The 15,439-nt window shown below is 38.1% G+C and overlaps 1 long non-coding RNA gene across 1 annotated transcript in view; it reads right to left on the bottom strand.

Annotated features, from left to right (window-relative positions):
- Positions 1 to 896: 896 nt before the first annotated feature.
- LOC129145760 (uncharacterized) overlaps positions 897 to 15,439 on the bottom strand; it is a 96,849-nt gene continuing 82,306 nt past the window's right edge. Inside the window, exon 3 of the long non-coding RNA XR_008551777.1 lies at positions 897 to 1,052. This is a non-coding gene — a long non-coding RNA (uncharacterized LOC129145760). The remainder of the gene's footprint in view (positions 1,053 to 15,439) is intronic.

Genomic DNA, 15,439 nt, shown 5'->3' with positions numbered 1-15,439 from the left:
GGTCCAGACCAGATCAATTGCAGTCCTTTACAATGCTTCATAGGGACTTAGTCCTGATTAGTACAATATCAATTTTTTACTGACTCACATGACCACCTGTTTCTGTTCCTAAATTCTGTATACCACAGGAAAATATCAAAGCACCATAACAGAAAACCAAAGCAAAAACAGTAACGCAAAGCACTTTCCCAGTAAAGATTTTATTGCTTAGGCCACTGCTGTGTTGTTTGTCCTTATTGAAATGCTGGTTGTTTTTTCATTTCTAAATTGTCTCCTTTGGAAAATTGATGGCCCTACTATTGCGACCCTACTATTCAATAGCTCTGTAAATATAGTTATCCTTAAGAAATATGAGTACTATAACATATCAATTTTTAAATTTATCTGCATTCCTTTCCTGATTTTTCCATATACCCTGTTTAACTGGTTGTTGTTCGTTAAGGTCTTTAGCTAGGAATTGTTGGATACCTTTTACTAATCATGTGCCTACATTTGAAGTGTCCTGGTATTTTCAGCAAATCTTCCATTCCCAGACCCACACTCTGTTACCTTTCTTTGAGCCATTCCACTGGCTACCCCTCTCACCCTTAAGCCAGAGCACCTCTTAAGCAGACAAATCTTTTCCCAAGTTCTCAGGGACTTCCAAAATGCTTCCTCCCCACTATTATGTGATTACATTCTCTTCCTTTTAAAAATCTGTCATTTTTGATTTACATCAAAATGGCAAGCACCCCTTAAAAACCTGTCTTATTTTAAGTAAACAAATACATGAAATTTCAAGAAATGAACAAATCACCCCATGTAGTGGTCATTGTGACATTGCTCAGTGTATCAACATATAAATTACAGATATGGACATACATAGGCATGGACACAGTTGGATACCTCCATCCACTTGTTTCCTAGAAGGGTCTCCATGGGTTGTAACCACTGGTTTAGCAACATTAGGTGTTACTGTTCTTATTCTTAATGTTCTCTCTTTCTTGATTCCTCTTTTCCCATCTTTTAAGCATTGGCTTTCTCTTTCCTTCATCTCCAATGCAAACACAGTTCTGGAAAAGATCAATTTGATTTCACAGAATGTATCTCCATTCCTCCCCATACTTTTCCCCTCGAGACCTACTCAATTAGGAGTCTAAAAATGCGTCACTGTGACCATATCCTTCTCATTCAAAATGTATGAAAGTATCCAGTCAAACTAAATTGCTCATGAGACCCCATTTAAATGACTTGATATAGTGACTGTGACATCTTACTTAATTTAATTTCTATGTGCTCATATCTTCCCCAGTAGATTGTAAAGTTTCTTGAATCTGCAAACCATTCATCTTTCTCAGCACCTCCCCGCCCAAAGTTTAGCAGAATGCTTTATACTTAGATGCTCTGGTCTTTATTGAATGAATAACTATTCTATTTAGCTACAATTCTCATCAAACCTAAGTGGAAATTTTCCAGTTTCAAGACATACATTCTATGTACTCTTTAATCCATAGCCTTTGCCAATTTATCTCCTTATGAAATAGTGATAAATCAATGTTTCTGTTGCCAGTATTTCATTGGAAAATAGGACAAACGTAATGACTGGTTAGCACCCTGTGTGGGCGTAGAACACTGCACCATTGCCTTGCTGTTCTTTTTTAAAATCCAGTTCATCACTCTCCCAGAATATGTCACATATTACTTCACTGCTAAGGTTTATTTTATTTTCTTCATTCTGAAAGTTGGAATCATTTTGCAAAGATCTTTGAGGATTCTAACTATGACTCATCAGCAATTCTATGACTTCATCTAATCATAATTAAATTTTAATTTTTTAGCAAAGTAACTGAGAAACAGTTTAGCAAGTCAAACAATGATATAGGGTTGATAATAAAAGAAATAAAAGAGCAGTTTCTTACCACACTTTTTTCTTTCCTATTTCCTATTCACCAAGTAAAATCGCTTTTAACATTCTTAGCTGTTTCTTAGGACTTAATATACTTTGCTGTTTCAAAGTAGTATTCTATTAAAAAAAGGATTTTCATTTTTAAATTTTAGATATTTCACTTAATTTTCTGTTATAAAGGATGAAATTAGGGTTTTTCCCATGGCCCAAAAACACACACACACACACACACACACACACACACACACACACCTGCCCCTGCACTCAATTCTATTGTTACTCTGTTAAAATCAATAGTGAAGGTTTACATTCATAATGTTTGCATCAGATTGTAGTCATGTACCACATAACAATGTTTTGGTCAATGACAGATCATATATATGACTGTGCTACCCAAGTACTTATTGCCACTGTCAGGTTATAGAATTTCACACTAGCCACAGCCCCCTGCATCTCATGTTTACCACCTCTCTTGATAGCAACATTTCCTCTTGTGCTTGATTTAATCTGGTTTTGTTCCCTGCATCATGGCCCCTAAGTTTACAAAATGCACTGCTAATGTTGCCAATAACAGGCCTCATGGAGTGACTGATGTGGAGACAAAATGGAAAGTGATTAAGGAGTGGGAGAGTGGACAGGGAGGTGTCTGCTCAACAGTCAGGCAGGTGCTACTCACTGTAGCTGTGAGTCTGGACAAGAACAAAGTCACAGAGGCTATTAAAGGGTCTGCTTTATTGATAGCAACGTAACTAACAACAACTGGAGAAGGGTGTGTATCAGATGTGGAGAATCTTCTAATGACCTGTACTGAAGACCAGACATGGAAGCGTATCCCTTTCATAAGCATGAAAATTATGACCAAAGTAAAAAGTTAACTTATAATGCTAGAATAAACAACTGGACTTGAATATTTAGACCCCATCTCTCTTGTTAAGATGCTCATGACTGTACCTACTTATTTTACTGCTGAATCATCCAAAGAAATGTAACCTCTCCTTTCTTGAATTAATGAAGTAAACCAAATTGTTTTCTTTTTTGCTTATTTTTCCATATTCTAAAACATTTCCATTTTTTTCATCTTCTTATATCATGTACACTCCTAAAGGGTGTTTTCATACACAAATGGTTTCCACCACCTTTATATGTTGATGATCTCCACACTTATATCTCTGACTTTTACTTCTGACCTGACTTTAAACTTGGGCATTCAAATGACCCAGATATCCCATTTGCATGACCCTCAGGCCTTTCAGACTCAACATATCTAAAACTGAAAACATTCCTCATGTTCCTTTTCTTCAGGAATAGTACCACACAATCTTCACAGCTGCCCATGCTATCACCCAGAATTCCCCTCTCTCCTTTTTTTGCTTCTAGTAGAGCACCACGTCCTCTCAATTCTTCCTAAACTTGATCTGATTGTTTTCACTGCATAATATCTCTCTCTAGATTGACCTTTCTATGCGTGGGTTTCTCCTCCTCTGCTCACCCCAATATACTTTTCTACCCAATAACCCAAGTGCTCTTCATTAAACAAAAATTGGATACTATCTACCTAAAATCTTAGGTAGGATTTTATTGTACTTTGGATTAAAATTCAGTGCCTCAACATGGCTTACAAGTCTGTGTTCCCATTAATTCTTAACTTTTCTCCTAAAATTATTGGAGGAATTACTGCTAGCTCCTCAAACACTTCAAGCTTTCTCTTACCCTCATACTTTTCCATAAATTGTTTCTTCTTCCTAGTTTCTTTTCTTTCGGCATGGTGAAATTTAACTCAACATTCACACCTCAGACTAGATACCATTTTCTTAGAAACACTTGCTTTGTTCAGGAAGCTGACACTCTCTCACTGCCCTTGTCTCCCCCTCAGGACAATATTTCTGGATTTCTGTCTGTGATTTCAATATGTTCAGCTAGTGGGTTATTCTTGCATTTGTATCTAGGATATACCTGACATGTGGTCAATTTTCAGTGAAATGTGTTGACTTGAACTGCATGTCCACGCCATACTTCAGGTCTCTGGGATTCCTTTAACTCAATAAATTTCTTTCAAATTACTCATTCATTGGCTTCTTAGGCATAGTCTAAACATTCCTTACTCTTTACAATTTACTACTGATAGCTTATGCTAAAATAACCGCTTGTTGTTTACTAGGTAATTTTCTACGGACTATCTCATATAACTCTCTCTGTGTACCTGGGATACAAGTAGAAATAAATAAGGCTTCATATTCTAGAGTGGAATAAATAAATTCTGGAAAGTTAGCAACACTAAATTTCAGAGTCAGGACATCTATCTATGTCTTTTGTTCCAATCAGTACTCTTTTCTTCCTAGTTGTGGCAAAATAACATAACAGTTACCATCTTCAAATGTACAGTTGAGTTTCGTTAAGTCCATTCACATGATTTTGCAATCAATCCCCATAACTCCTTTAACCTTGAAAAAAATCTATACAGATTAAAAACCTTATTTAACCACCACCCCCCTTCCTGGCAACCACCATTCTACATTCTTTCTCTCTGAATTTGACTGCCCTGGGTACCTCATATAAGTGGAATCAGACAGTATTTTTCTTCTTGTGATTGACTTATTTTACTTAGTATAATGTCTTTAAGATGTCTCTATGTTGGAACATAGATTAGCATTTCTTTCCCCTCTAAGGATGAATAATATTAATTGTTTGTACCACATGTTTGTCCATTCATCTGCCAATGAACACTTGTGTTGCTTCTACCTTTTGGCTACTGTGAATAATGTTGCTATGAATGTGGGTGTACAAATATTTAATTACCTACTTTTAATTCTTTTGGATGTATACCCAGAAGTGAAAATGCTGGATTGTATTATAATTCTATTTTAAATATTTTGAGGAACTGCCATACTGTTTTCCATAATAGCAGTAGCATGTTGCATTACCACAAAGTACACAAGGATTCTGATTTCTCCTCATCCTCATCAACACCAGTTATTTCTATCTTTCAATAGTCCCCATCCTGATGGATATGAGATAGTGTCTGATTATAATTTTGACTTGCATTTCCCTAATGATTAGTAATATTGAGCAACTTTTTATGTACTTCTTGGCCATTTGTTTTTAAAATAATTTTGGAATGTAATAATGTGATAACTTTGGAAACCAGAATCTTCATGCCTTACTGTTTGCTTTTTGCAGACTGTAGCTGGTCACTTCAATATCTTCTTTGGAAAACTGTTTATCCAAGTCCTTTGACAATTTTCTAATTGGGATATTTAGTTTTGTTGACTTGTAGTTATATATTCTGGATATTAACCAATATATTCCCTTTACCTAGAGAGATGAATATAGAACTAACTCTCCTTATGAGAATCCAACCAAGAAACTTTTACACACACAAACAAAGCTTTGTTGTCTTGTAGAACAACCTGTTTCAAGTCTGACTGCCACCAACAAATGACATCAGCCTGCATACTTATTTTAGACTCAATCATCACACTATTGATTAGTCAATGTTTATTATTGAGCTGTTTTTGAGACCATCATTAAACCCATAATATTTGAAAAGTATTGCTGAAGAAGTATTGAAAGTGTTCATGCCAGAGGCTCACAATGACAAGGCAAACAGAGGAAGTGATTTAAAAATTGAAGGTGGTGAGGAAATGACAAATGCAGCACATGTACCTAAGATGAATCATTTAAGAGTAGGAATTAGTCTCAAGAATAAAAAGTGAATCACCAATGAATGAAAAGATATAGGCTTATCCAATTGACAATAATAAGCACAATGAGTGAGGGAAAGAGATTTAAGTGGTTTTAATATCAACCTTAGTATCAGGTATTTCTTGTCTACTAAGTAGCTTTTTAGCCTTTAGATTATTATACTAACTTGTCTAAAACTAAGAACTAGAGAACTTGAAAAAAAAACAACAAGGTAGTGTTACTGCCAAGGAAACTTGTCAGAGTCATGGCTATTTGAGTGCTTTTATGGTCATTTGGATTTGCACAAAATCAAAGTGAAAAGTCACAGATGTACTGATATTACATGGTGTCTAAGGAGTTAGTAGAAACACTGTCCAAGATTCTTGGGGCTTGAGATGGGGATTAACTGCCTCCAAAACCTTTGATACTTACAGAACTAATGTAAGTTAGGGAAGGGTATGTCCAATTTTAATGCTTTAAAGACATGACCCATACCCATTTTGTTGGGAAGGTATACTCTAAGATTTCAAGCTTAAAACAGCCTCCTTCGCTTTGGATTTCTAAGTAAATGGCTTTTGAAAAAAAATGCCTTTTAGAATGGATTGGTAATAGGAAGAGGAGCATCTTTAAATCAATTAAATTTGTTTTCTGTTTTGTTTTAATCAGCTGCAAACAACACAAATGCTTTCTCTGTCTGCATAGATGTCATTGGTAAAATATTTTAGACATGACCAAGGACACTACCTAAAGACAGGCAACTACAAGACTATTTCCCAGGGGTCTGTATGAGAAAAGGATTCCATAGTTTATCAGGTTTGGCAAATGCTAACATACTCAGGTACTAGAAGTTAAATGTGTTTCATTTTTGAAAAAAGTACATGAAAGTGACTGTCATCAGAATGACAGTTGTATCTGACTTCCAACCACAGGGAACCATAATTGACCATGAGCTCCAGCTGCTGCCCTCCAAAATCCATCATCACATTTGTGGTGAGGCCAGATTTCCCCCAGGCTACTGCCAGCCAGTGACTGAGAGCAACAGGGTACTAAGGTAAACTCATTACTGAAGATACAAGGCTCCCCTAACAAACACATTTGGCTCAAGGATTTCCTGGCAGACTTGCTGAGCATTGATAGACTTCAAGAGAATCTCTAACACTTCAGCACAACCTCTTATATTCTCTTTATTAAGGGACAGACTTACAGTAGGGTCTGCATGATGCCTCTCCAATCTCTCCCAGCTCCTTCCCCATCTTAACTCACAGGCATTTTCCCTAATATAATTCTTACATATAAAGTCCTCTCTTGGTGTCTGCTTCTCAGACAACCTACACAAACATAATAATTCAAACCTCTATGCATAAAAAATAGCAGCTAAATCATGAGCAAAAACCATTAGCACTAGAACAGGGATTATGTAAAAAGGTTTTATTAGGGGGAGATTTTAATACAACCCTTTACGAATCAGTCGTAAGCAATAAAAATTGAAAATACAATGGAATTTATGAACCTATAATCCTTCATATAAATCATAAAAACTCTTTCTAAGTTGATCAGACAAAGAAGGAGAGATTCTATTACCCAAGTCTCTCATCAGCATTTAATAGAGTTAGAATAAATGATGAAATATGATCAAATGAATATTTAGAAATCAGGGAATACACCTTTACACAAACTATGGAGCAAAGAGGTATTCAAAACAGAAAGATAGCACAGATTTTTCACACAGGAAATTTTAAAAATTTAAATGGTTTCATTAAAAGAGAAAGGTTAAAAATTATTAAATGAAGTCTGTAACATAAAAATGAGAGAAACAACAAAATAAACCAAAAGTAAACAAAAAAGGTGATTAGTAAAGATAAAAGTAAAATTAATAATAATAAAATACAAAAATTGAAGAAAGGATAAATAAGGCCACAGGATAGTTCTGTGAAAATACCAGAATACTAGACAAACTCTTTATATATTTATGCTTTAAAAAATTAAAATTAAAGTTTGAAAGAAAAAAGTAAAACTATGCATGATTAGGAATGATGGATAAACAATGTAGGTGGAGAAGAAATAAAAAAGAACTACTATGTAATACCTTATATATCTTGGTAACAAAAAAAAACACAACACCCTGAAAATCTAGAGGCAATGTTTGACTTTCCAACAAAATATAAATTGCCAAAATTGACCCAAGATAAAGGAGAGCATATACACAAATTAATTATCACAGAAACCTTGGAAAGATGTTTGGAGAGTTATCATTTCAAAAAATTCCATGTCCAGATAGTTCCATATCTGAGTTCCATTTAATATTCAATTTGAGGGCCTCCCCGGTGGCACAGCGGGTTGAATGCAGCAGCGCTGTGAAGCTGTCTGCAGCCTCTGCAGCACCGGTTCAATTCCCGGCTGGCCAGGGAGATATCCACATGGCGGGGCAGACCTCTCCTGTCTCCCCCCCTACTCCCCTCAGCAGTGTACTTCAGTCCGTCTGCCTCTTCTGCTCCCCTCTATGTCTCTGGTGAATTCTCTCACCTTCCCGCTCCTCTAGCCTGTACCCCAGTTCCTGTATAAAAATAAATAAATCTTTAAAAAAATTTAATTTGAGATTTCACTGCCTTTTAGACTATTAACCACAAACTATATAAAAAGATGGAACCCCCCCACCATTCTCAGAGTCATAAAGTTACCATAATTTTAATACCAAATTATGGTAAAGAATCATTATTTAAGAAATAAATCTATATTTTAAAAAGTATACATGAGTACAGAAGTAAAAATTATTAACAAATTGTAGCAAGTATAATTCAATATGTTCAATGTTTCCAAATATGAGTACACTATAGCCAATTGGGATTTACTCATGCATTGCAAGGATATGTCAGTACTACAAAATCCAGGTAACATCATCAGCATGGTAACATAAGTCATTCTGACTTTAGTCACTCTCATAAGACCACGTAGCCACTACCTGGAGATAAGATACAGAACACAGGGGTTCAGCTGCAACACGCCCTGGACCTGAGTCTGAGAAAGACCACAGTAGAAGGATAAAAGGAATGGCAACCATTACCTCTCAGAAATTACATTTGAAATATGATGGAAAAAAAAAATTCAGTATATAGGGGCCTCCCTGGTGGTGCAAGGGGTTAAGACGCAACCTATGAAGCTAACCGCAGCCACCACAGCAAGAATTCAATCCCCAGCCAGAGAGCAACCCACATGGTGCAGCAGACCGCTCCTGACTCGCCCGCTGCTCCCCTCAGCAGTGTATTTCAGTCAATCTGCCTGTTCTATTCCCCACTGTCTCTGGTGGATCCTCTCACCATCCACACCTGTGGCCTGTACCCCCGTTCTTGTATGCATAAATATTTTCAAAAAATATAGTATACAAAGGGCTCTTACAAAAAGACAAGAAAAAGACCTGCAACCCAAGAGACAAATGAGCAAAGGGTATGAACAAGCAATTCACAGGAAAGTAACTCCATCTATTTCATATGTATAAGAAATGGCATTCAAATTCACTATGGGAAAGTCACAAATTGTGGGAAAGTCACAAGTTGTGGGAAAGTCACAAATTAAACTAACAGTGACATGTGACTTACATCCATAATGTCAGGTTTAAGAAAGAGTCTTTGATGTCAGGTACGAAGAGCATAATCTCTTATTTGCTGGTGTAAATAAGAATATTCTTTGCGGGCCTCCCCTGGTGGTGCAGGCATTAAGCTCAGTGCTATGAAGCTATCCACAGCCTTTGCAGCGCCAGTTCGATCCCGGCTGTCCGGTGAGGGTCCCACACAGCATGGCAGACCTCTCCTGTCTTGCCCGCTGCTCCCCTCAACAGTGTATTTTATCAGTCTGTCTGTTCTGTTCCCCACTCTGTCTCTGGTGAATCCTCTCACCCTCCTGTGCATCTGGCCTGCACCCTGGTTCTTGTGTAAATAAATAAATAAATCTTTTAAAAAAATTCTTTGCAAAGCGATCTGGAAAAATCTATAAAAAAATAAAAAGAATTGCAATGCAACTCATGGGAATATTTCACATAGGAATAAAAATATCACGTTCATAAGGTTAGATGTATACAATGTTTATGTAAGGTACTGTTTGTAGAGTTAAAACTGCATACATTCAATTAAACTATAAATAGATTATTGAATAACTTGTGATATATCTACTCCATGGAATTTTTAGCGCCATCACAGAGAGTGAATTAGAGCTACTACTGAACAAGGGAAAAAAAAAAAAAAAAAGCAAAACATTGGCATAATCCCATTTTTGTAAAAGCAAATTAAAAAGACTGTATGGTGTGTGTGTGTGTGTGTGTGTGGTTGTATTTTAGGAGCTTGAAAGAAAGGAAGGAAGACTTTGCACTACTTTGGTAGGAAAGCTAAATTGGGGCTAGTTGCAGGGTCAGCAGTTTGACAAGGGATGAGGAGAGAAGAGAGGAAAAGTAAGTAAAACAAAACATTGAATATTTGTATATTTCCCCATTAAAATAAAATTATATGTAAGTATAGTCATGTCAGTATAAATAAAATTAGAAATAAAAATGATTATAAAGCAATATAGGAAGTTTTTTTTTTTAAATCTTTATATTCTTTTATTGGAGCAAGATTCCTGACTGGTATGTGGTGATGTATTGCCTAAGCAGAGATCGGTGCAGAAATTACATGTTATCTATTTAGAGAGGTTTTCATTACACTTTGCCTATTGATGACAAATCTTGTTACCCCCAAATTTGGGATTTTTGGCAATCAATTCAAGCCTCCTCTGAAAAAAATTGGTTGGCAGTTTGTTATATTTCTATTCTATTTTCAAAATCTCTTCATTGACTTGTTCATTAAGTTTATTTCACTTTGTACATCAATATGTTCAGTTTCTCCTTGCTGCTCTTTTTCCCTGCTGCATACCCAGGGAGTCGGATGTCTCTTCCCACTGGGGCATGACAGGAAGTCATGATATCTTTGCTTGAGGCTGGATCATAGACTGGTGTGCAGGGTATGATGTGAGGAAAGTCCCAGAATCAGACCCAAGGGAAAATGCATATGTGGAAGAGGCTCTAAGAACTCACACAGGAATTTCTCATGCTATCATATAATTCTAAGTTAAAAACAAGTGGTTACAAAGTAAAATACGACCTGTGGTTGTTTCTAAATGAAATAGAGGTGCAGACAAAGATTGTCAGGTCTTGTGTTAAACCGGAAATTATAGAGCATTTCAATTATATCGATTATACTGAGATTTTCAATTATTCCCCCTCTTATTTTTGAAATACATCTTCCATAACTATAATATTTCAAAAATATTTAAAAATAAAAATAATGATTAGAGATCAGACACCATGTGTCATGAATTTCTTGAAATTTATATAGGCCCTATAATGGCTTCAAAATATAATATGAACTAGACAAACACTATGAGATAAAGATAGTGAATTCTGCATTCTACATTTTGTTATTTTCCAATTCCTTATATTGTGTCCCCGAACAAAAATGAGATCACAAGATGACATCTGGACCTGCAAAATAAATTTTAAGAAAGGCTTAAAATAAGTATATGCATTTGTTGAAATCCTCTCAAAGAAATCAAAGAGAACTTTGGAATGACTTCTGAAGATATCAGTAATTCCAGAACTTTTATCATTCCCCTTTCTTCAACTCAGCTGGTCCTGTTCACAGCTGACTGACTCTGACAATGGGTCAGAGCACTCAGGTCTTATGAGGTGGTGACAGGGCACCTACAACAGAGTCAAGGAAATGAAGAGAGACCCTGGAGCAGGAGTGCCAGGGAAAGCTAATTACATACCCAGCTAGGCAGAAAAGGGGCAGGCAGTCCGTGTAACCAAGCACACTCTGGTGCCTGTGAGATTCCCAGGGTGTAGATTCTTTTAAGGTCATCTGTCCTTCGAAGTGGATTACAACAACATTCCTGACAAATGTGCTCTACTTTCCTGAGTGGAGGAACTTTCCTGAGTAGGATGGTACTCAAAGGAACTGACACTGGGGGACCAGAGTACAAAACTGGTCCCTGCCTTCCTTCACCATTGAGCTTTGAGTTCCTTCCTTGAATTTCAAAATGTCAGTGCTATACAAAGCTAAGAGGAGACAGTCCTGTCAAAGTTCAGGTGAACTACTTCTGGGGAGATCCTATGGCTGCTCGAGTTGTCTCACTTGTATCCCTAATGCCCCCGTACCTGGCACAATGCCTAGTACATAGTTGACACTCAAAGTTGCTCTACTAAGCAGGTATATGAAACAATGGACTTTATGAAACAAAGTCTTGATTGTGGCCGTGGAAAGGAGTTATGACACCATTACTGTGTGGAAAAACAACATTTTCTCTCCTTCACCAAGAACACAATGATTCTATAAAATGGTCACAGTGTCTCTTGTTGCACATAATTTCCTAAGCTGCCAAAAGGAGGACTTTGAACAGTCACTGGCTCTCACACTTGTCTGGAAGAGTGTGCTCCCAGACTAGCAGGAAACCTATGGCTTCTTTTTTTCTTCACACTCAAATGCTCAACTGGTCTCGCCTCGAAATATCTCCAGTCCCTAAGGTGAATCATAATTACTGCATGAGCCAAATTCCTCAGCTAGGGACACCTCCCTCCAACGAGACAATGATCTACCTGGAAGCATTCCGAGGAAGGGGACATTTGAGAACTGATGGCCCCTGCCTGTCATACTGCACAACACCGGGGTAAGCATCACCTTGTAATGTGCAGGTGTGTGCTTCAGAATGGCTCCCCTGGCAGCTCTAACTGACAAAGCATGTGTGCTGGCGGCACCCTCCACGTCTCCCCTCCTCCGGGCCCCTGGTGTACTCATTTCACTGCAATGCTCACAGGAACTACCCAGTTCAAGGATCACAGACCTGGCTTGTTTTCCCAAGAAGAAGTCTCCATAGAGCAATAAAATAAAATGCTGCTTGATGTTTCCATAGGACGCCTTTTTCCCACTGGCTTCAATAATCCCAGACATTGCCTGTTGCAGCCTCTACTTTCTCCCTCACTCAATGCTGCCGCATTTCCTGTCCTGGCATAATGTCTTCCTGACTTCCCTAAGCCACGGGGCGGAAGGACTGTTTTCAGTATGCATTTAACCCCCATGATTTGGCATAAGAAACTCCAGATTCATATTAGTAATAAAACAGAGTTAGCAAAGAACTTCCTGCCTCAGTTTTACTCACAGAGGTCAAACAGTGTGATAACTACTCCCCTGGCCCAGAGACACCACACTAAATGGAGCTTCCCATCACCGAAGGAAGTTAAACTTAGAATCTATCTCACTACCACTTAGGCCTGAGTTTTCTCATTTATTAAAGGCAATATGAACTATTAAAAATTAACTAGCTCTCTTAAGATTTAATAACTGATCCTGTCCTGCGTTTTATGCCCAAGTGGTCTCTCCTGAGGTGAAGTGAGCATGTCCAGGTTGCTCTGGAAAATGCAGGCGGCGTGTGTTGTAGTTCTGCATGGTCCTCAAAGGACTGAGCAACGACAAAGAATATGCACAATATTTGTAAGTGACTAGAGTCTATTCAGAATGTGCCTTCCTTGGAAAATGCACAGAAAAGGTAGTGGGCAGGTCTAGCTAGAATGCCAATCAGGAGAGTGGAAAAGGACTTAACCATCAAAAGGCCATTCTTATCTCATAGGCACTATCTGTGAAAGGCATCCAGGAGTAATGCTCCAAGACTTCACTTTGCTCGGTTGGTGTAAGATCACAGGTTTCCTGGCATCACTTGGTGAGAAGGAAATACTGTCCTGTTGCTCTGGTAGACAAATGGTCTCAGGAACCTTCTGGGCTCCCTCCTGCAGCATCTTGATAAAAGCCTCCTTTCCTCTGTATCACATCCTTCTTCACCAAAACTCGGATTTTTTCCCGTGGTTTATCCCTGGATATTCAGGACGGTCCTTGTGATGGCCACACCCAGAAAATGACCATTGACAGAAAACCATTGTCCCTCCAACTTCCCTTTGGACTTTGCCAGCAACATTTCCTAGATCCCTGCTGCCTCTGTTCAAGGGGCCTGGCAAGTGTGTCACTTAGGGCAACTATTCTCAGATCAAGAGGGATTCCATTTGGAGCAAAAGAATTTAATCAAAGCTAAAGCCCAAATCTCTGCCAAATGGGTGTCCTCCGTAAAGACATCTGGTTCCCAGATCCTTGTAAGTACCTTAATTTTAGTAGCTCCCCTGTGCTTCCCCCCTCCCTTCTGTTCCTGGGGACTTTGAGGTTTATAGTAAAGGAAAAAGAGGATAAGTATGCTTCTGGCCAAACTATCTTCAACTATATCCATCCATGATAGTTGATGCTCTTTTAACTCCCTGAACAACTCCATGGAAACCTAGCCCATGTCCAGGATTCCATGGGGGATGATGCTTATCTTCCAACTGCCTAATCACCTCCCTGTATTTGTCAAAGCACATCTTATATGACTTCCTGGGCCCATGTGACCTGGTCAGGAATCCATTACATCCACAAATGGATCCACCAATAGTGGGATTCTTCAAACTCCTTAAATGTGTATATGAATTGATCCATATGTAATTTTTATTTTCCAGAGGCAAAAATCCAGTGTCCATGATGTATTCAAAGAAGTCTGCAATGCTAAAAAGATGAAAACCAGATGTTTACTAGGACTACTTTTCTGTGAGACTCTGATCATGTCTGCAGCTTTACTGCCAAATCTAGACCTAAAAAATATTTATCTGAGAATATGACAGTTTCACACTCTGTGGAATTTCTGGGCTACCTCTGTGCATGCTGAAGAAGACACCAGTGGTTCTGGAGAGGACATGTACTCCCCCACCTTGGTAGGATTATATTTCCAGCAAGTTTTGAGGTTTTCTAAATAGTGCTACGGTTAATCTTTTACTTTTCAAATGACTGCCTTGATAAGAGGCCTTCTAAGAAAGGCAAGAGATTTGTTAGTTTCTTGGAAACTATCTAAGAGCCTTTTCTTGAAAAATTAGGACCAGTATCTCCAGGATAACATATCTCCTAAGAAAGCTTCCTTAGAAAGCCAAGACTTCCTCTGTGCAGGGGCTAGAACTCACCAGATGGGGCAGTCTACGCCTTGGTGTCAAGCAGTTGAAGGGTCACAACTTAAGACCCTCAATGTGGTATATCGTGCCAATTTGATGGACTTCTTATTCCAGATGCCTTTCTGTTCAGTCTTTCAGTACTTCTTGCTCTGGTCAGTATTATCATGTTACCCTCTAATCTGTGCAAATGCCTGTGGATGATGCTTCTTGCTCCAGACCTACATCCTAATTTCTATTTGATAGCATCATACAGTGGTGCCTTGGATATGTAATCAGCACCTCAAACTTAACATGCACAGAACTTGACTCAATATCCTGCCTCTTTTCTAGTTTTCTTCAACAAGGCATATGTACCCTACTCCTTCTGGTTGACCATGCCACAAAATCTGTGAGTTACCCTTGACATGTTTCTCCTGTGTCCTCCATGATGAATACATTGACAAACTCTATCCATATCACCTCAAAAATATACCTTGTATCTGCCAACTTCTGTCCATTCCCACTACCTCTATCAGCTATCATTAAGCCTAGTGCAATATTATGCTCCTAACATGATTTCCATGCTTGTCCTATTCCTATTTCAATCTCTGATCTCAGTAAGCATGAATTTTTAATAATGCAAGCCTGGTCCTTGCATATGTCCTTTTAAAACCCCAACAATGGCTTCTTTTTGCATGTGGGATAAAGAAATGGAGAGCATTATGTTAGCTAAATAAGTCAGGAGAAAGACAGCCACAGCATGGTCTCATATGTAGATTATAGAGAAGCATAACAAAGGGTCAGTCAAAACCATACCGATAATAAATTCTTAACATCTGAATGCAAAACTGAGG

Source organism: Talpa occidentalis, unplaced genomic scaffold, assembly GCF_014898055.3.
Source record: "Talpa occidentalis isolate TD23 unplaced genomic scaffold, MPIMG_talOcc4v2.1 talOcc4.14, whole genome shotgun sequence".
Classification (NCBI taxonomy): Eukaryota; Metazoa; Chordata; class Mammalia; order Eulipotyphla; family Talpidae; genus Talpa; species Talpa occidentalis.
This window is presented reverse-complemented; position numbering and strand designations above follow the sequence as displayed.